At 32.5% G+C, this 20,864-nt stretch overlaps 1 long non-coding RNA gene and 1 pseudogene across 1 annotated transcript; one reads left to right on the top strand and one right to left on the bottom strand.

Moving 5' to 3' along the window:
• The first annotated feature begins 2,325 nt into the window (after positions 1–2,325).
• LOC146930239 (uncharacterized) lies at positions 2,326–2,520 on the top strand. Its single transcript, XR_015006307.1, has 2 exons — positions 2,326–2,404; positions 2,449–2,520. It is a non-coding gene; the product is annotated as an uncharacterized LOC146930239 (long non-coding RNA).
• Positions 2,521–5,375: 2,855 nt separating this feature from the next.
• On the bottom strand, positions 5,376–13,579 carry LOC146930238 (uncharacterized; annotated as a pseudogene).
• Positions 13,580–20,864: the final 7,285 nt, after the last annotated feature.

Below are 20,864 nucleotides of genomic sequence, written 5' to 3'. Positions count from 1 at the left end.
ATTCTTATAAATCTGGATGAAAATGACTTTTAAGGATCATGGAGAACACTAGATTGATACCAGAAATTTCTATACTGGTGATTTTGTAATGTCTGTATACTTCTCAAGAGGGAGGAATTTTTCCCACTCTAGAAGAACTTACATACAGAAAAAAAAAAAACAGTTTTTTAACCTTTCATATATGTATTTTCAGATCCTCTACTCCGTCTGTTTCTTAAACAATAATGTATAATTTACTTCATTTCATTCTGAAACTTGGATAATATCAATGTGCTCAACTACAAAATTTGATCAAATATTCTGAAATAAAAGAGTGTTGAAGATTGTTTGTTGGTAAACTGATTTTTTTTTTTCTTTCAAGTGTTTGCAATTTCTCCTAGATTACACTTTGGCTTTCCATCACAGCGTACCTTGATGATTTGTACATTTTGAATGAGTTTTTTTTTTTTCATAGACAAATGTTAACAATGTCAGTAGCTATCTCAGTTTTTTGGGATCGAACCTAAGACCTCCTTTAAACTGCTTCAACATCCCTTAGCTCACCAACCGAGCTGCCTATGCGCATGACACATTTTGAATGCGTTGATTCTCTGCATTTGACATTGTCGTTGTGGACTTTTTATCGTTCTTTGTTATTTTTTTTTTTGAGTTTATGGTATATAACTTCGGTTAGTGTTCATTGTATAAAAAAAAAATCAAATGTCTTTATGTTAGAGTTATCTCTCATCATGTGAAAAGAAATGAAGGATCAACGCCGCTGAACGGCTTCCATCAATTTCCGTTTCACTTCATGAAGCTCTTTGTAAAGTCGTAGCACAAAATTGAAGCGGAATATTTCATATAAATGATAATGGTGAGACCAATGGTAAACTTCGAGAAGTGGTGTTTAATTTGGCTGATCACAATGCAAATTGCTGATGCAAAATGTTCCAGGCTCAAGGAGTATATCGTAGACAAATATGTTGTGTTGTACAGGGGAAGGAGAGAGAAAATGGGAAATTGGGAGGTGTTAGGAGAGAGAATAACATGATTAAGAGAAAATTAGATAAAAATTAAAGGGTAATCTTAACCAGTGCCAAGAAGCAAATATAGTAATTTATTGCATTGAAAATTGTGTTTTCAATCCCTTAAAAGTCAATAAAGTGTCTTTTTTAAATTAAAACTTTCTCTTTATGGTTTTCTTAACTAGTGCCCCGGAGACACTGGTTAACATGACCCAAAATTAAATTACGTAGAAAGATGTAGAAAAGTTTTGTGAGAGAGGTTCCCGATCTAATCAAGTGATTGAGATTAAGTGGATTATGAGTTCACCTAGAAAGAATCGTTTAGCCATACTTTATTGATCTCATGACCGAACTTAGAGTAACTAGGGCTCATTTTTACCAAGAATATGAGGGTAACACAATTTTTTCCCCAATCCCAATTTTCTTTATCTACCGCAGAAGAAACACGTAATTAGAGAGTTGATTTTCTTTCTCATTCGATACTAGCTTGTTAATAGCATCGGGTTCGGCAATAGTGATATCCCCAACATTCCAAAACTAGCTGTTACTCCACCGGTAGTAGGAGATGTAAGTATCGGTACATAGAATAACTTTTGATTGATTTGATTAATTAGTTGTTATTAAGTTATGCATAAGTTGATATGGTTTCATCATCACTTAAGTAGATTGTAATTTAGAACCTGATTTGAGTTGAGATTTTTATAGATTAGTTTAAACAACCAATTCGATGAGTCGATTAGCCAAAATCTAATTAAGCAACATTAGCTCAAAAATAACATATTTCAACGATTGTCTTTATTTAGAATTTAATTTAAAAAGAAAAAAAAACTGAAACATGGTTCACATAGGCTATAAAAAAACTGAAACATGGTTCACATAGGCTATATCTATATATAGGTAGCATATATAGTCCATTCACATAGGCTATATCTATATATATATATATATATATATATATATATATATATATATATATATATATATATATATATATATATATATATATATATATATATAACCATATATAGTCCATTCACATAGGCTATATCTATATATAGGTAGCATTTAATTTAAAAAGAAAAAAAACTGAAACATGGTTCACATAGGCTATAAAAAAACTGAAACATGGTTCACATAGGCTATAAAAAAACTGAAACATGGTTCACATAGGCTATATCTATATATAGGTAGCATATATAGTCCATTCACATAGGCTATATCTATATATATATATATATATATATATATATATATATATATATATATATATATATATATAACCATATATAGTCCATTCACATAGGCTATATCTATATATAGGTAGCATTTAATTTAAAAAGAAAAAAAACTGAAACATGGTTCACATAGGCTATAAAAAAACTGAAACATGGTTCACATAGGCTATATCTATATATATATAAGCATATATAGTCCATTCACATAGGCTATATCTATATATAGGTAGCATATATAGTCCTTATTTTTTTTTTGGTGGTGGCCGGATTTGAACCCTAGACCTTGCATATATTATTCATTGTCCATACCAACTGAGCTAAGCTCACGAGGGCATATATAGTCCTTATTTAGACATATTGTACAAGTTATCATAACAACCAATCATGCATAAAATATATAAAAAATAACAATGCATAGCTTGCAATATCAATGTTGATGCATCGGGCCATGCTTGTAGTTGATACGAGGTGTGAAAGGAAACTCCATGAATGGATATGGATGTCGTGTGTTTGACGACCTTCCATTTGTGCAGTAGATATACCAATTTTTACAGTCTCCGGGAGAACATATTTCAAATTAACAATTCGATGAAATTCGATAAAATCGTGGATGTCAGTCGTCATAACATCCAATGTCTTCCTCCAGGAGTTATATCGTATGATCACTTTAATCAATGATCCACTCCTCCATGTTGATGGCACAATTTTCAACCAATTTTTAGAGTATACATCAATTCCAATATGTGAATACGTTGGATCTTCTAGTCGAAAATTTTCACCAACAAGAAAGAAAACAAGTTCACCAGGCAGAGCATTATAATTTTCGTTTTCCTTTAAGACGAACGAGAAAATGGAAACAAAGTTGGTAGTGTCACCAGTGTTTTTATTCCAAATAGGAATTGCTGTTGAATACAAAACCTGACTTGCATTCTTATTAGGGTATGTAGGGCTGGTCAGTTCCAGTATTCCATTAGGTAAAATCCGGGCATTCCCTTGCAAGGTAAAATTATCGGAGGCTTGGCTGAAGTTTTTGACATCAAAGAAATAGCTTGTGTTAAACAATCGGGCATTCCCTTCTCTTGCTTGCAAGAGAAAGAACATTGTGAAAACTGAAAAAAGAACAGAAAATAGAGTTTGAGTTGGATGATATGAGCTAGAGAAAGCCATGGAGGCTGGAGCTGAAGTTTTGATATTGAATTGTGAGTGAGCATTTCTAATTTGTCACATGTATGTACTTATACACACACTTAGGGCTATTTTTATAATTAGAATTTTTTAGGGCGAGGGCATGATGCTTAAAATAATTAAAATTTAAATCAGTATATCTACTTCATGCAGTAGGCGATATAGATCATTGAAATGCAATCCAACAATTCCGATTTAAGTAGTGTAATTTGACCAATTTTATATAGATTTAATCTTAGTCGTTCATTCGTGAACGGGAGGTCGATAACAATTATATATATATATATATATATATATATATATATATATATAAATATAATTTTTATTGCATGTTGTCATTTGTATTTGTATATGTGACTTGTTCTCACACTTTTGATACTCGATCAATCTCTCAAAGGGTAATACATTTAGAACAAAAATTATTTTAAAATAAACGACATTTACAATTCTCAATTTTTTTTTGTTTTAAGAAAAAAATGTACGCTCTAATTGAAATTGCATTCATTATTCCCAATTTTATATATATATATATATATATATATATATATATATATATATATATATATATATATTAGATTTTTTTTTGAAGAAGCTAAATAGCCCACCTAAATTGGCACCGAAGAGAATCAAACCTGAGACTTTGCGGAGGAGCAGACTCCCAAGACCCAAGCCAACACCTCCAGGCCAACCCAAGTGGGTTATAACTATTTTAGATTAATGCTGATGCCAAAGGGTGGTTTAGTAAAAAAATTATTTGTTATCTTTCATTTATACATTTCTCTTCTCTATATAAAATGTTCTAATAGGTCAATTATTATGGAGCGAGAGGACTAATTTCCTCGTACCATTTCAAGAATTTATTCATTTTTACTCATCACATTTGTAATACAAGTTTGCTTATATATATATATATTGGATTAATTGTTCAAATTAACCCTGTAAATACGCGATGTTTGAAAAATAATTCAGTAAAATACAAAACACATATTCTAACCTTGTAATTTGACGTTCTTCTTATTTTTGATCCCATAATATATGCGTAGTCCACAAAAGTGACTTAGAGGTTGAACTTTTCCAGAAAAATAATTAGAGTTTGGTTATGCCAAACAATATCCAGGTTTAGTTTTCATGTTTGGAGCTCTCAATCATGTATTCACCTCATTGTTCCAAATACTAACTTTTTTCCATTTAAATACATGGATAATTGAATATAAAGTGTCGCAAATGCTGACAACTGTTCAGAAAGAATATTTAGAAATAAGAACAGTCAACAAATTTGAAACATAGGTGAAGGTTCTTATACATCTTGATGAAAAATTATTTTTAAGGATCATGGAGAACACTAGATTGATACCAGAATTTTCTGTAGTGGTGATTTTGTAATGTCTATATACTATACTTCTAAAAAAGAGTGGAACTTTTCCCACTCTAAAAAAACTTGGATACAGAAAAATAAAATAGTTTTTTAACCTTTTATGGATGTATTTTCAGATTCTCTTGGAGTGTACTACGTCTGTTTCTTAAACAATAATGTATAATTACTTCATTTCATTCTGAAACTTGGATATTATCAATGTGCTCAACTACAAAATTTGATCAAATATTCTGAAATAAAAGAGTGTGTTGAAGATTGTTTGTTGGAGAGTGCTTAAACAGTTTTTTTTTTTTTTGCAAGTGTTTGCAATTTCTCCTAGATTACACTTTGGCTTTCCAACACAGTGTACCTTGATGATTTGTAAATTTTAAATGAGTCTGTTTTCATAGACAAATGTTAGCAATGTTAGTAGCTATCTCAGTTTCTTGGGATCGAACCTAAGACCAGTGGCGTTGCCAGAACCTAGGGTCAGGAGGTTCAAATTTTTAAACTTTAATTTATAATAATTATAATATATATATCCAAAAAATTACATTGCATTCAATTTACAATGTACTCAAAAACTCCATCCATTCTTTACAAATGTCCCCTACACGGTTTCATGTTCTGAAATCGTTGAATAATCAACTCATCATCAATTTTGTCCGCCACATCTCTCTCAATATAAGTCACGAGACAATCATTCATCCAATCATCTCCCATTTGATTACACAATCTAGACTTCACAATCTTCATAGCTGAAAAGGCTCGTTCAATGGTTGATGTGGCAACGGGCAAAATCATTACTAACTTCAAAAGTCGATAGACTAAAGGATAATAAAAATGCTTTTTGAGTGCAACCATTTTTTTTTTTTGAAAGATCACTTTAAGATGCAAATTCAACACTCCTACGCATATCAAAGATGTAAGTCTCAAGTTGACTATCAAGTAACTTCAATGAGTTCGGACAAAATTCAATTGGATAAAACTTTGCAAATTCAATCAACTTTGTTGTGTCAAATTTAGAGAACGAGTTGTTTGGGCACAAACACTCCATACAAATGAACAACTGACTATTTGTCTCATTAAAACGATTCTTAAGTTCTTGAAGTTGCATGTCCACAACCATATAAAATAATTCAATGCGGTAATAATTCTCTATTGTGATAGATTCAACATTACCTCCACGTTTTGATTTTCCACGGAAGAATATATCATCCATGATTGGAATGCTAATGTCATACTTATTGCAAAATAAAATTACCTCCTCCAATAAAGGTTCCCATCCATCATCTCTTAGAGCTTGTAATAGCTCCTTTGTGATGTTAACCAAGTTCATAGCATTGACGATGTCTTGATCTTTCCTTTGCAATGCTTGTGACAATCCATTTGAAATGCCTAAGACCTTTTTTATCAAATGCAATGTGAGTGCATCATTTGAAATACCTAAGACCTTTTTCATCAAATGCAATGTGAGTGCAAAATCAAAATTATTCATGAGAATTAAAAGACCCTTTGCTTCGCCTCTTCCATATTTAATTGATACATCATCTATCAACATTTCAAGAACACCAGTTATAGAACTATACATCAATATCAAATTCACCAAAGTTGCAAAGTGAGAACTCTAACGAGTATCAGCAGAACGCTTCATATTAGTTTATTGGTTCAAACCTCTTCCACTAACAATTTCTCCATTCTTTAATGCTTCCTTAACACGGATCCTTTGTCTCTCACGAAGCATGTCGGTCTGTTTGCAAGATCACCCAACAACATTTGTTAAAGTTGATATTACACTAAAAAGAGAGTTGACTTGAAGGTGATCTCTAGCAATAACAACCAATGCAAGTTGTAATTGATGAGCAAAACAGTGTATATAAAATGCACACGAACTTTCCCTTAAGATCAAACTTTTAAGACCAGAAAATTGTCCTTGCATGTTGCTATCCCCATCATAACCTTGTCCATGAATTCTTGAAGTAGTAAGACTATGCTTACAAAATAGTTCATCTGTGGCCATTTTTAAAGACATGGCTGTTGTAGTTGTAACATGAACAATGCCCAAAAATCGCTCAACTATACATCCTGTAACGCCCTCCTTTTATTTAATTATTTTTATTAAGTTAGAATCTATTTATGTGATTTATTTATATATGTGAGGTGCTAGTATTTTATTAAGTGACATTATTCTATTATTTATTAGAATATGAGAATTATTAGTGTAAGTAGAATTGAAGGTTAGAATAGAAAGAAGAATAAGTTATTGGGCCTAAATAGATTTAGGAAGAGTGAGTAGTATTATAAATAAGGAAGCTTAGGTTAGAAAGAGTTTTTACGTTAAACCGCTTTTTGGAGAAAGATGAGAAAGAGGAGAACTCAGAGAGAGAACCCTAGGAACGAAGAACGCTGCTTTTGATTTTAGAAAAACTATCTAAGGTAAGGGTGAGACTATCTTTCACTAATATTAAGTCTGTAGGTCATTAGATTGCATCTAACGTGTTTTAGGATGAGTTTTGTAAGATTACGAGAATTAAGGTTTGAGTGAGAATTGATGATTAGGTGATGAAAAACCGTTGAATTGATGTAAGGGTGAGACTAGCATTCAATCTTATTACGTGTATGATTCTAATGATTAGATTTAACAAGTTGTAGGAAGAGTTTGTGAGGATTGAAGAATTAGGGTTCAATGAACATATGGGTAGCGAAGGATTTTGTTTTCCGTTTTTTTATGATAATTGATGTTAAATTCGTGCTCTAATTTATGGTTGTGATTTTGGGTATGTGATTAATTATGAATCCATGGTGTTAATGTGTTAAATTCATGTTTTCATTCATCTGTATGTGCGCGTTTGTTTTGATTTTTCCTATGTATATCGACTCTTCACATTTGTTTCCTTGAATATCCTTTGATTTGATTAAGACTATAACCGACCAACTAGCATTGATGTTTAATGAATCTTCCTTGTTAGTAATTAGAGTGATACGGAAAACAACAAATAGATTTAAATTGTAGAACTTTTAAGACCATTGTAATGTTTTTTTTTTAATCTATTGTGGTACTGGATAATATAATTTAGAGTTCGACGATATTTCTCCTGTCTGATGAGTTTCAAATGCTACTTTTTGTCTTGGCTATTTGGTCTATCTAGAGTTTTTTGGCCATTTATGTTTGTATAAATAACGTTTATCATGATATCGGTTTTCGACGCGACTTGCGTATCTTATCTTATATTATTAGCAGATAAATTTTAATTAGGCATCCTGTGCAACATAACGATCCTCTTGTCGTTTTTTTTTTGCTTTTATAGGTTTACTAAATTTTCGTGTTTTATATTTTCTGTAAGTTCTGATTATAGAGCAGGTCCCAGCTAATCCCTAGAGAGTAAAAGAAAGTCTGAATATTAAGATGAACAGAAACTAAATCATGAGCAAACCAATTAGATATATCTATATTTATGTAAACCAAGAGGAAAGATAGTTAGCATTATCTTTGATTTTGCAATAGTATTATACCTACCTAATACTATGATAGGTTGCGCTAGGGTAAGGACCATATGTGCACTTCAAGTTGTAGTTATTCATGTCACAAAAGAGAAACTAGGTACAATGTGATTCTTATACACACGCCTTTGTGAATAGTATAGGCACTATATTTGGAAATTCAAAGTTCTAAATTCATGTGACCCACCTTACTTGAATTTTGGTGTTTAAGTGGATTGATTTATTTACGGATTAATGCAATGTAGTGCTAATAAGTTGGTATCAGCCATGATGAATTATTCAATGATGTGTTATTTAACGATGTGTAAATTATTAGGTATTTGATATTGTGTACAATGATGAATTATTTAGCAAAGTGTAATTGATGAATTATTTGATTAATTGTAGTTAGTGAATTATTTGAAGATGTGTTATTTGAGGATGTTTGATTTAAAGATGTGCTAGTTAAAGATGTGTGATTTAAAGATGTGTTACATAAAGATGTGTTATTTGAAGATGTGTGATTTAAAAATGTGTTTATATAAAGATGTGATATTTGAAGACGTGTTGATATGATATGAATTATTTATATGCTGCACATACTGCTGAGTCTTATGTAAGATGTAAGTGTCGGTCTAAGTTGAGAAGTCTCATAAGATGTTCATGATGTTTCTAAGACGTAAGATGTTGAGTCCATGCATACTCATTTAAAGATGAGGGCTCATGCCCTGGAGCTTTTGCTCAACCAGAGACGAGGGCTCATGCCCTAGGAGCTTTTGCTCAATAGCGACGAGGGCTTATGCCCTAGGAGTATATTTATGCTCAATAGCGACGAGGGCTTATGCCCTAGATTGGTACCACATGCATTTGCATTTTCATGATGATCAAAGATGGTTTAAGACGTTAAGAGTTACATAGTTGAGTCTAGATACATTGTCAAGTCAAGTTGTTAAGTTGTGATGTTTTAACGAATTACTTTGTGATGCCTTTTAGTAACCAAAAACTTGATGGCGTATTTCGCAAGTGTACGAAATCGTGCAAGTAGTAATTTAAAACGGTAAGACCGAGTCTCAAACTCGAGGATTGCGGTTTACTGTTGAATAAGATTTATGACTTAATTGAACAAAAGATTACGAGATTTGTTTAATCGCAATAATGAAAATTACGCAAAGTAAATTGATTCAAACTTAATGAGAGAAAAGCGTTGGGGATGGGTTTCACCGGATTATTACCTAGACCTATTAACTTGATTATCACAATTGAATCGACTTATTTAATTGTTACCGAATTCTCTACAATATTCGTGCCCTAATTCCTTAGTGACAGAACCTTTAATCCTAAAATAAAAACCTAATTCCTTAGTGAATTTGAAGATTAGAACTAAGCATGAACAAACAAGAATTCTCAAACGATTCCAAGGGTTTGCATCTATTCCTTGATTGCAAAGGCAAGGATCTCTTATCTCAAGCGTTTATAAATTCCACTTCCGTTTCACAATATAAACCGTAAATCAATTTAAAGGTGATCAATCAATAAAAGCATTAAGCATGGAGATAAGAAAAACAATTCAATAAGTTTCATCAATAATCATAATCAAAATCACATGGCAAAGGTATTCATCTAGGTTTACTCATCCCCAACAATGGAGGGTTTAGTTACACATAGCAATTAAACAAGAGAAAGGGATAAAAGAGATATTACAAGAATAATTCATGAATGATTCTTGATAAATCTCCTCCAGTGATGCTCTAGATCTCTTCTTATGTGTTTCTATGCCTTTTGATCTCCCAAAACGTGAACCCTTAATTCAGAAACGCACTTTTCTATAAATAGGCAACCAAAAATCGGCCACCGAGTCTCAAAATCGGGGCCCGAAATGAGAAAAACGCGTCCAGACGAACCTTAAACCGGGGCCCGATTTTATGATGATATGTGACGATGATTGTGACTGTTATATGATATGATATATTGCTAAGATGAAATGATGATGTCTATGTATTTGATTATAATTGTTAAATTATAAGATGTTTATATTGTTAAATGTAATTTATGATTTATAAGCTTAATATTATTGTTTGAGAAATCTCACCCCTTCTGCTTGAAATGTTGCTCTTCGTATGAGTAACTTGCAGGTAATCAAGATTAGGCGTGGTCGTGAGTGGACTCCTCACAATGTGTCTTTAGGTGCTCTGATACGCAACGGGATGAGAATTTTGACACTGTTTTCTATTCCTTACGTATTGTTTTACGAGATTTATGATTAAGTTACTAGATTTGAACTAATGAGATGTTTTAGACTATTATGAGGCTTTTATGATGAGACCTTATGTGCCAAAGACTATTTTTAGATTTCGATTAATTCCGCTGCAAGATATTAAGTACTTTGTTGGTTGAATTTTGAAGGATAAATATTTATTTATTCCGTTTACGATTTTAAGAAAAGAAATGTAACATTCCGTTTACGTTGAGAAACTCTGATTTATTTTTGAAATTTTTATGTTGGGAAAACGGGGTGTTACACATCCATATTTGTTAACATAATGCAAAACAAAAACCATTTGCTCCTTATTAGACACATCTCTTGTTTCATCAACAAGAATAGCAAATAATTCATCTCCAAGATCCTCAATAATAGCTTTAGTGGTTTCCAGAGAGACGACATTAACAAATTCCTTTTGAATAGACGGACAAGTCATTTTTATCATTTCAGGAGCACTTTCTAATACAACTTGCTTCGCTTTCTTTTTTTGGTCAGCAAACCATTTAAGCAATTCAAGTAAGTTTCCTTGATTATATGATTCTATGTTTTCATCATGACCACGAAAAGGCAATCGTTGCTTCAATAGAAGTCGAATACAATCAAGTGAGGCCGTCAACCGCCTTCGTACAAGTTACGAGTTGTTTGAGAATGCTTAGACATCAAACCTTCAATAGAGAGAGAACTCAATCGAGAGTCCGAGACTGTAGATGGTTGGAGGGTAGGCTCACGAGAGTGAAGATGGAAGGGTTGGGTGGTGGCGCGACGGAGTTTGGTGGTGGTGTTGCAGCCAGAGTGGTAGTAGTGGAGGAAGAAAGGTTCTCAAAGTTAAGAGATCATATAGTTAGAGAGAAGTTAAAATATGTAAATGTGTAAAGTAAGGGTGATTTGGGTATAGGGCAGCTGGTGCAAAAAAAAATAAAAATGAGCAGGTTCAAAATGCAAAAAACATAGGGGTATATGTGAAAAAATTAAAGTTTGAGGGTTGACAAGTGCATCCCCTGAAGGCAATGTGGCTCCGCCACTGCCTAAGACTTGCTTTAAACTGCTTCAACATCCCTTAGCTCACCAACCGAGCTGCCTATGCGAGACACATTTTGAATGCGTTGATTCTCTGCATTTGACATTGTTGTTGTGGACTTTTTATCGTTCTTTGTTATTTTTTTTGAGTTTATGGTATATTTAACTTCCGTTAGTGTTCATTGTATATAAAAAAAAATCAAATGTCTGTGTTAGAGTTATCTCTCATCATGTGAAAAGAAATGAAGGATCAACGTCGCTGAACATCTTCCACCAATTTCCGTTTCACTTCACGAAGCTCTTTGTAAAGTCATAGCACAAAATTGAAGCGGAATATTTCATATAAATGATAATAGTGAGGCCAATGGTAAACTTCGAGAAGTGGTGTTTAATTTGGCTGATCACAATGCAAATTGATGATGCAAAATGTTCCAGGCTGAAGGCGTATATTGTGGAAAAATATGTTGTGTTGTAAAGGGGAAGGAGAGGGAAAATGGGAATTTGGGAGGTGTTAGGAGTGGGAATAACATGATTAAGAGAAAATTAGATTATGTAGAAAGATGTAGAAAAGTTTTGTGAGAGCGGTTCCCGATTTAACCAAGTGATTGAGATTAAGTAGATAATGAGTTTACCTAGAAAGAATCGTATAGCCATGCTTTATTGATCTCATGACCGAACTTAGAGTAACTAGGACTCATTTTTACTAAGAATAGGAGGGTAACACTTTTTTCCCCAATCCCAATTTTCTTTATCTACCACAGGAGAAACACGTAATTAGAGAGTTCATTTTCTTTCTCATTCGATACTAGCTTGTTAATAGCATCGGTTCGGCAATAGTGATATCCCCCAACATTCCAAAACTAGGTGTTACCCCAGCAATAGTAGGAGATGTAAGTATCGGTACATAGAATAACTTTTGACTGATTTGATTAATTAGTTATTATTAAGTTATGCATAAGTTGATATGGTTTCATCATCACTTAAGTAGATTGTAATTTTTAATTTATTATTGTAATTTAGAACCCGGTTCAAGTTGAGATTATTAAAGATTAGTTTAAACAACCAATTCGATGAGTCGGTTAGCCAAAATCTATTTAAGCAACATTAGCTCAAAAATAACATATTTCAACGATTGCCTTTATGTAGAATTTTATTTAAAAAGAAAAAAACTGAAACATGGTTCACATAGGCTATATCTATATATAGGTAGCATATATAGTCCTTATATTTAGACATATTATACAAGTTATCATAACAACCATTCATGCATAAAATATATAAAAAATAACAATGCATAGCTTGCAATATCAATGTTGATGCATCGAGCCATGCTGCTTGTGGATGATGTGAAGTGTGAATGGAAACTCCATGAATGGATATGAATGTCGTGTGTTTGACGACCTTCCATTTGTGCCGTAGATATACCAATTTTTACCGTCTCTGGGAGGTCATTTTTCAAATTAATGACTCGATAAAATTCGTTAAAATCGTGGGTGTCAATCGTCACAACAGTCAATGTCCTCCTCGAGAAGTCATGTCGTATTATCACTTTAATCAATGATCCACTTCTCCATTTTGATGGCACAATTTTCAACCAATTTCTAGAGGATACATCGATTCCAACATATTCTTGTTGACAATTTTCACCAACAAGAAAGAAAATGAGTTCACCGGGCCGAGCATTATAAGTTTCGTTGTCCTTTAAGACGAACGAAAAGGTGGAGACAAAGTTGGCAGTGTCACCAGTGTTTTTATTCCAAATAGGAATTGCTGTTGAATACAAGACCTGACTTACATTCTTATTAGGGTATGTAGGGCTGGTCAGTTCCAATATTCCATTAGGTAAAATCTGGGCATTCCCTTGTAAGGTAAAATACTCGGCGACTTGGCTGAAGTTTTTGACATCAAAGGAATAATCATAATAATTTGTGTCAAGGTATTGGGCATTCCCTTCTCTTGCTTGCCACAGAAAGAACATTGTGAAAACTAGAAAAAGAACAGAAAATAGAGTTTGAGTTGGAAGATATGAGATAGAGAAAGCCATGGCACCGAAGTTTTGATAGTGAATTGTGAGTGAGCTTTTGTAATTTGTCACATGTATGTACTTATACACGCACTTGAGGCTATTTTTTTAATTATAATTTCTTTTCAGGCGAGGGCACGATGGTTAAAATAATTAAAATTGCTTCACGCAGCAGGCGATCTAGATCATTGAAATGCGATCCAAGAACAACAATTTAATTAGTGTAATTTGACAAATTTTACATAGATTTAATCTTAGTCGTTCATTCGTGAACAGAGGTCGATAACAATTATACATCATGCAGTAAATGCGTGAAATTTGTTTTTTTTTTTTAAGAGATATCCGTTTCTTAGGGAAGCTAACCTTGGATATCTATACCATATCAAAATCACAATTTCATAAAAAAATATCGTTCATAATTTTCAAACGTTTGCGCAATAAAAAGATCTTAAAGACAGACATGTGAGTGCCCGTCTTTTCGCTAGTATATATAATTTTGGCTTTTGCTAGAAGACACCTTTTATGAAGGTGTCTTTTAGCAAGTTATTCTATGAGCATTTGCTATAAGACACCAACTAATTTTTATGAAGGTGTCTTTTAGCAAAGTTATAACTAAAAAGTGGAAATCACACCTTGAACTGTGGATTGCTGAAAGACACATTCATTGGTGGCTTCTAGCAAAACCCTATAATTTTTATTGCAAGTTGTCATTTGTATTTGTATATGTGACTTGTTCTCACACATTTGATACTCGTTCAATCTCTCAAAGAGTAATACATTTAAAAAATATTATTTTAAAATAAGCGACATTTTCAATTCTCAATATAACTTTTTTTAATTTTAAGAAAAAATTGTACGCTCTAATTGAAATTGCATGAATCATTCCCAATTTTATATATCTATTTTAGATTAATGTTGGTGCACAAAGGGTAGTTTAGTGAAAATATTATTTGTTATCTTTCATTTATACATTTCTCTTTTCTATATAAAATGTTCTAATAGGTCATTTATTATGGAACAAAAGGACAAATTTTCTCATACCATTTCAAGAAATCGTTCATTTTTACTCATCACATTTGTAATACAAGTTTGCTTTTATTTTTTGTAGGTTTATTGTTCAAATTGACCCTGTAATATACACGATATTTGAAAAATAATCCTGTAAAATACAAAACACATATTCTAACCCTGTAATTTGACGTTCTTCTTATTTTTGACCCTATAATATATGTAATATGCGTAGTCCACAAAAGTGACCTAGAGGTTGAACTTTTTCATTATTTTTTCCATGCAAGTTTAGGACGTTAATAATTACCGTAAAAGAGAGGCCATTTGTCGTAAATGAAGGGGGAATTAGATGGTCGTGTGTGGTCTGTGAGTGTATATGCATTCGTAGTGAAAGTGAAATTAGGTTGCATTTATATACTAAATGATTTATAATCTTTTGAAAGAAAGAAATAAATCGTTGTTTGAAGTATCTCTTAACACAAAGTTAACAATATGTGTTAGACTTTTAGGCCTGAAGTCTCAAAATGATGTTTGTAATATCCTGCTCGTCAGCTAATGGAAATTTTATCTGTTAAATGTATAAGAGGATTAAGGTTTATGGAAAGTGCTTATGATGAAGAGTGTTAAGTACGACGGACGATATTATTATGTAATATCACTCGAGTATGGACTTATGTATCAGTGTCAGGTAAACACGACTGAGACGAAGGGCATATAAGTATTTACGCACAAGGGAGTATATAAGCATGTTTGGACACAAAATATTCATTTTCCCTTACACTTTCTCTCTCTAGGTTTTGAGAAGAAAGTTTCTCCTCCTTCTCTTTACTTGGCCGCCCCATCCTTCCTTTCCCTAAGGCATCAAAGCTTCACAAGACATGTAATTTGGTGGATTAGCAAGCAAGAAACAAGAGGAAGCATGGTTTGGTGGGAAAATGGTGGATCAAGAATGAAGAGGAATCTAGGGTTTGAGCTTGGATCTTGAAGGGAAGCAAGAAAACATGATTAGGTGAGTTCCATAGATAGTTTACCTACCTTTGGTTGTGTAAATTCATGTTAGAAAGGATTGATTTATGTTTATGAGAGGTTTTAAACCCTAATGTCTCTTTGAGCAATTCTTGTCAATTATATGTTAGTTTGGCATGAAATATGTTATTTAAAGTCAATATATGTTGCTGGATGATTATGGTGCATTGCAGGATCAAACTGAACAAGTTTTGGGTCAAAACTGGAACTTTTGTACCTCAGACCCGAAGAACCACGCTATTAGCGAAATCTACGCTAATAGCGAAATTCTTCAGGATGAACCACGCCCCAGCTAAGCTATTAGCGCAGCTCTCTGGACTTGGCCAACTTGCTTTGGCCTGTTGGCCCAGTTCAGGGTCCGTGGTGCGTTTCGAAGCTTTTCTTCCAACGTTTTACAACTTTTTAATCCCAAAACAACATCTAGGCAATGCACATAACATCAAACGATTCTTGAAATGAAAATCATGGCAAACTTAATAAGAATGGCAAGAGTGATTCAAGAGAGTTTAAGCCGATATTACTCGGGTAGCTATGAATTAAGAAGGGCATGAATGTAGAGCCTCGACATAGTTGTTGAGAACTAGCAAGTTAGCATGAATCCCTAAGTATGTCAAGTATAGGAATGAGTGCATATGTAAGTAAGACGTGAAGTGTAATCTCTTTGCACATGAGCTAGAATGACTTAGCAAATATGTAAGTTGTGGAATGATAGGTTAGACCCCTCCACCATGTTAAGTATGAATAAGTATAAGTTACCGTCAATCGGATCGATCAAGGTTCCGAGGTAAATAAGCAAGTATGTATATGTTTAACTTATATGCACGACAAGACTATGACTAATAAGTGTAGGTGGCATGTCTCTTGCTATCCACCTCAGGGGGATACAAGGGGTTCTCATGATGGGAATGGTTCAAGCCGTAAGGGACCCGCATGTCACTGAGTAACAAGATGTAGGTGCTCGTGTCTCTTGTTATCCACGCCAGGGGGATACATGAGGTTCTCGACCTAAGGGGAACGGTTCAAGCCGCAATGGACCCGCACGACACCGAGGGAGTCCGATGTACGTACATCAGTCATGTATGGGATTGTTCCCGGGGTTACTCCACTCGCGACTATCCGTAAAATGAATCCAGATAATGTTTGTATGTTCAACGCTAACATAATGAATGAACTTAGATACGTTTATGTATGATATGATTATGATTATGTTATGTTCATGATTATGCAAGAGTGAATCCATGCAAGTTTATGTTTAAGAATAAGAGCATTAGATGCTACATGACAAGTACAAGGCATGGATTAGAGCAAGTAAAGAACATGATACTGATGACGATCTTAGGTTTCCCCTAATCGTCCGGTTTAGATTAGTGTCATGATATGTTATGTTTAGGCCTCGATATGTAGAGCGTATTCTTGGCAATGCGGTCTTAGACTCCCCCTTTACCGCCATGACACGTATAGGAAGTGAAGCCTATAACAAGTTAAGATAAGATTATGACGGCCCTAGTACGCACTACCGTCTAAGTATGCAAGTCCCCACACACGTATAATCAACCGTCAGGTTGTAATGTAGACACGTGGTGACCATAGGTTTCCCCTTGAGGTTGCCTATAGCCTAGGATTTAGGGGAACTCACTGAGACATTATGTCTCATCCCAATCCTTATTTGTTTCAGATAAGCAGGATGTGTATGCATGCTAGTAGCCGGATGGATATTACTACAAGGGTTCGTTCGTACCGCCGCAGGATATTATGGACATCAAGGATGTATTTTATGTATGGATGAGATGTATTGTTTTATTATTTATACGAACGGGACTTGATGTAAATAATATTCATTCAAATTTTTTTTTATTGTTGTATATTTTAATGTATCCAGTACTAATAATAACGTTCGTGCCAGACTTTCTAGATACGTCTGGTATGGGTGTTACAATGTTAGATGCAACATTCATAAATGATGGTTTGCCACAAAGTTATAATGATGTTAAATAGTTAGTGTCGAAGTTAGGACTTGGTGTTAAGAGAATTTATTGTTGTGCTAATGGGTGCATGTTGTACTACGAATGAATTTGGTGTAAAAGACAAAGGTCTAGTTGAATGTAAATTTTGTCATAAACCAAGGTATCGTAAAAGCAAACGTTTTAGATATCAAATATTGGAAAACTAGTTCCAAGAGCATCGAGTATTTCTTATTCATGTTGGCCTATTATTGTCACCGCATACAACCATTCACCTAATATGTGGCATGCCAAAACCTTACTCCCTCCGTTCCTTTTTAAGTGTCATTTTTGAAGAATTTTTTTGTTTCTATTTAACTGTTACTTTGAAAGTTCAATGCAACAATAAATGTTGTTTTACCAACATTACCCTTAGTTATTTATTGTGGGGAGAGAAATATATGAAATAAGATATTAAATGATTAAGGCTATTATAGTAAAAGTATAGATTATTGTATAAGAAAAAGTAACATTTATTGAGTGTCTTGGTTTGTGTAAAATGTTAAAAAGTGACACTTAAAAAGGAACGGAGGTAGTACATAATTTTAGATGATGTAATACTAGGTCCATCTAGTCCAACAATTGGTATGTGTGTCTATATATATATATATATATATATATATATATATATATATATATATATATATATATATATATATATATATATATGTATGCAACCTTTTATTGATAATTTTAAAAGATATTGGAATGATGTTCACTCATACAATATTTTGTGAAAATAAAAATTGTTACTTTTTATATAATTATTTTCCTTTTTCCAAGAATATCAATAACTATTTATTTTCTCATCTCACATATATCTCTCTATAATAAATAGTTACGGCAATTTAATGACAAAATAAGAACTTTAAAAAATGACAAGTAAATAGAAACAACTATGCTTATCCAAACAAAAAAGGTTGATTGTTGAAATTGACCTGTAATATATGGAAAGTCTGAAAAATGACCATGTAGAATAAAAAACACATATTCAAACTTTGTAATTTGATATTCTTATTATTTTTTACCCTGTAATATACATTTAGTCCAAAAGAGTGATATGGATATTGAATTTTTTTTATGATTTTTTTTCAGGCATGTTTAGGACATTGAAATATGGCTTTACACAAAAAATTAAAACTTTTCAACTAAAGACGGATTAATTATGAATTTTTAAAGTGCCAAAGACTCAAGAAATAAAACAACGGGAATTTCGACCTAGAAAACAAATTTTGAGTTGATTGTTTGGCGAATCATATATAAAAATACATTAAAAAGATCTGCGAAGTTTCATAGCATTTTGAAGATGTTTCGATCTATTTTTATTTTTCAACCAAAACATACAAAATTGCAATTTTATTCCGAGTAAACATATACTCACGGATGAAATTTAATTCTCTATTTTTGTTGGCATGGTTAGAACATCATAAGAACCTTTATCATAAAATTTTGGAGTTTTTAAACGAGATACGAATTAATTAAGAGTTGTTTAAGAAATTCATAATTATAGAGAATAAAAACTCGTACTTATTCCGTTCCTAGTTGGAAAAATCTATTTGTTCTTTTGGTGTATAGATATATTTTAACGTCCTAAACTTGCTTGGAAAAGATCATAAAAAGTTCAACCCCAAGAATATTTTTGTGGACTATGCATATATTATAGGGTCAAAAATAAGAACGTCAAATTAGAGGGTTAGAATATGTATTTTGTATTTTACAGGGTTATTTTTCAAACATCGCGTATATTACATGGTCAATTTGAACAATCAACCAAAAAAAATAGAAGCAAACTAGTATTTCAAATGTGATGAGTAAAAATGAACGATTTCTTGAAATGGTATGAGAAAATTAGTCTCTTCCCTCCATAATGAATGAACAACTAGAATATTTTGTATAGAGAAGAGAAATGTATAAATGAAAGAGAAGAAATAATATTTTTACCAAAAAGATAGATATATAAAATATTGGTAAGATAGATAGAATATTTTGTATAGAGAAGAGAAATGTATAAATGAACAAGTCACATATATTTTTACCAAATAATATTTGTGAGATATATTCAATTAAAATGAACTACAAAAGTGTGAGATATTTTTACCAAACTGATATTTTGTAAATTTTTACATAACTAAAATAGATAGATATATAAAATTAGGAATGATGCGTGCAATTTCAATTAGAGCGTACAATTTTTTCTTAAAACAAAAAAAAAAAAGTTGTATTGAGAATTGAAAATGTCATTTACTTTGTAATTTTTTGGCTAAAATATGGTTTTAGTCCCTGCAAATATGTCTCGTTTTGGTTTTAGTCCCTGTAAAAAAACAATTTGTTTTTGGTCCCTGCAAAATTTTTTGTTTTTTAAAATAGTCCCTGACCCCATTTTTGTGATGATTTGCATACGTGGCACATGATGACTGAACCCATTTTGTAGTTTTTGGTCCCTGCAAAATATTTTGTTTTTTAAAAAGGTCCCTGCAAAATTTTTCAGGGACTATTTTCAAAAACAAAAAATTTTGCAAGGACCAAAAACAAATTTTTTTTTACAGGGACTAAAACCAAAACGAGGCATATTTGCATGGACTAAAACCATATTTTAGCCTAATTTTTTTTTACATGTATTACTCTTTTGAGAGATTGAACGAGTATCAAAAGTGTGAGAACAAGTCATATACAAATACAAATGACAACTTGCAATAAATATTATATATATCCAAGGCTAGCCTCCTAAGAAATTGATATCTTTGACATAAACAAATTCCATGCAATTACTGTATATTTGTTATCGACCTTTCGTTCACGAATGAACAACTAAGATTAAATCTATGTGAAATTGGTCAAACTACACTACTTAAATCGGAGTTGTTGGATCACATTTCAACGATCTAGATCGCCTACTGCATGAAGCAGATTAGCAAGCGATCCGAGTCCTATCTCTGATTTATACTAATTTTTATAATGAATAATTTTGTACGTTACCCCCAATTCGAATCTTGTTAAATATGTATTTTAGTTTTTATTAAATTATTATATATCAGTATATTACATCTGACAGATTACAAATGCTCACTCACAATTCAATATCAAAACTTTAGCACCATGGCTTTCTCTAGCTCATATCATCCAACTCAAACTCTATTTTATGTTCTTTTTTTAGTTTTTTCAATGTTCATTTTCTTGCAATCAAGAGAAGGGAATGCCCAATGGTTTGACTCATATTATTCCTTTGATGTCAAAAACTTCAGCCAAGCTACCGATAATTTTACCTTACAAGG

This window comes from Medicago sativa, chromosome 4 (assembly GCF_051527215.1).
Source record: "Medicago sativa cultivar Bolivia chromosome 4, Bolivia_mono, whole genome shotgun sequence".
Taxonomy (NCBI): domain Eukaryota; kingdom Viridiplantae; phylum Streptophyta; class Magnoliopsida; order Fabales; family Fabaceae; genus Medicago; species Medicago sativa.
This window is presented reverse-complemented; position numbering and strand designations above follow the sequence as displayed.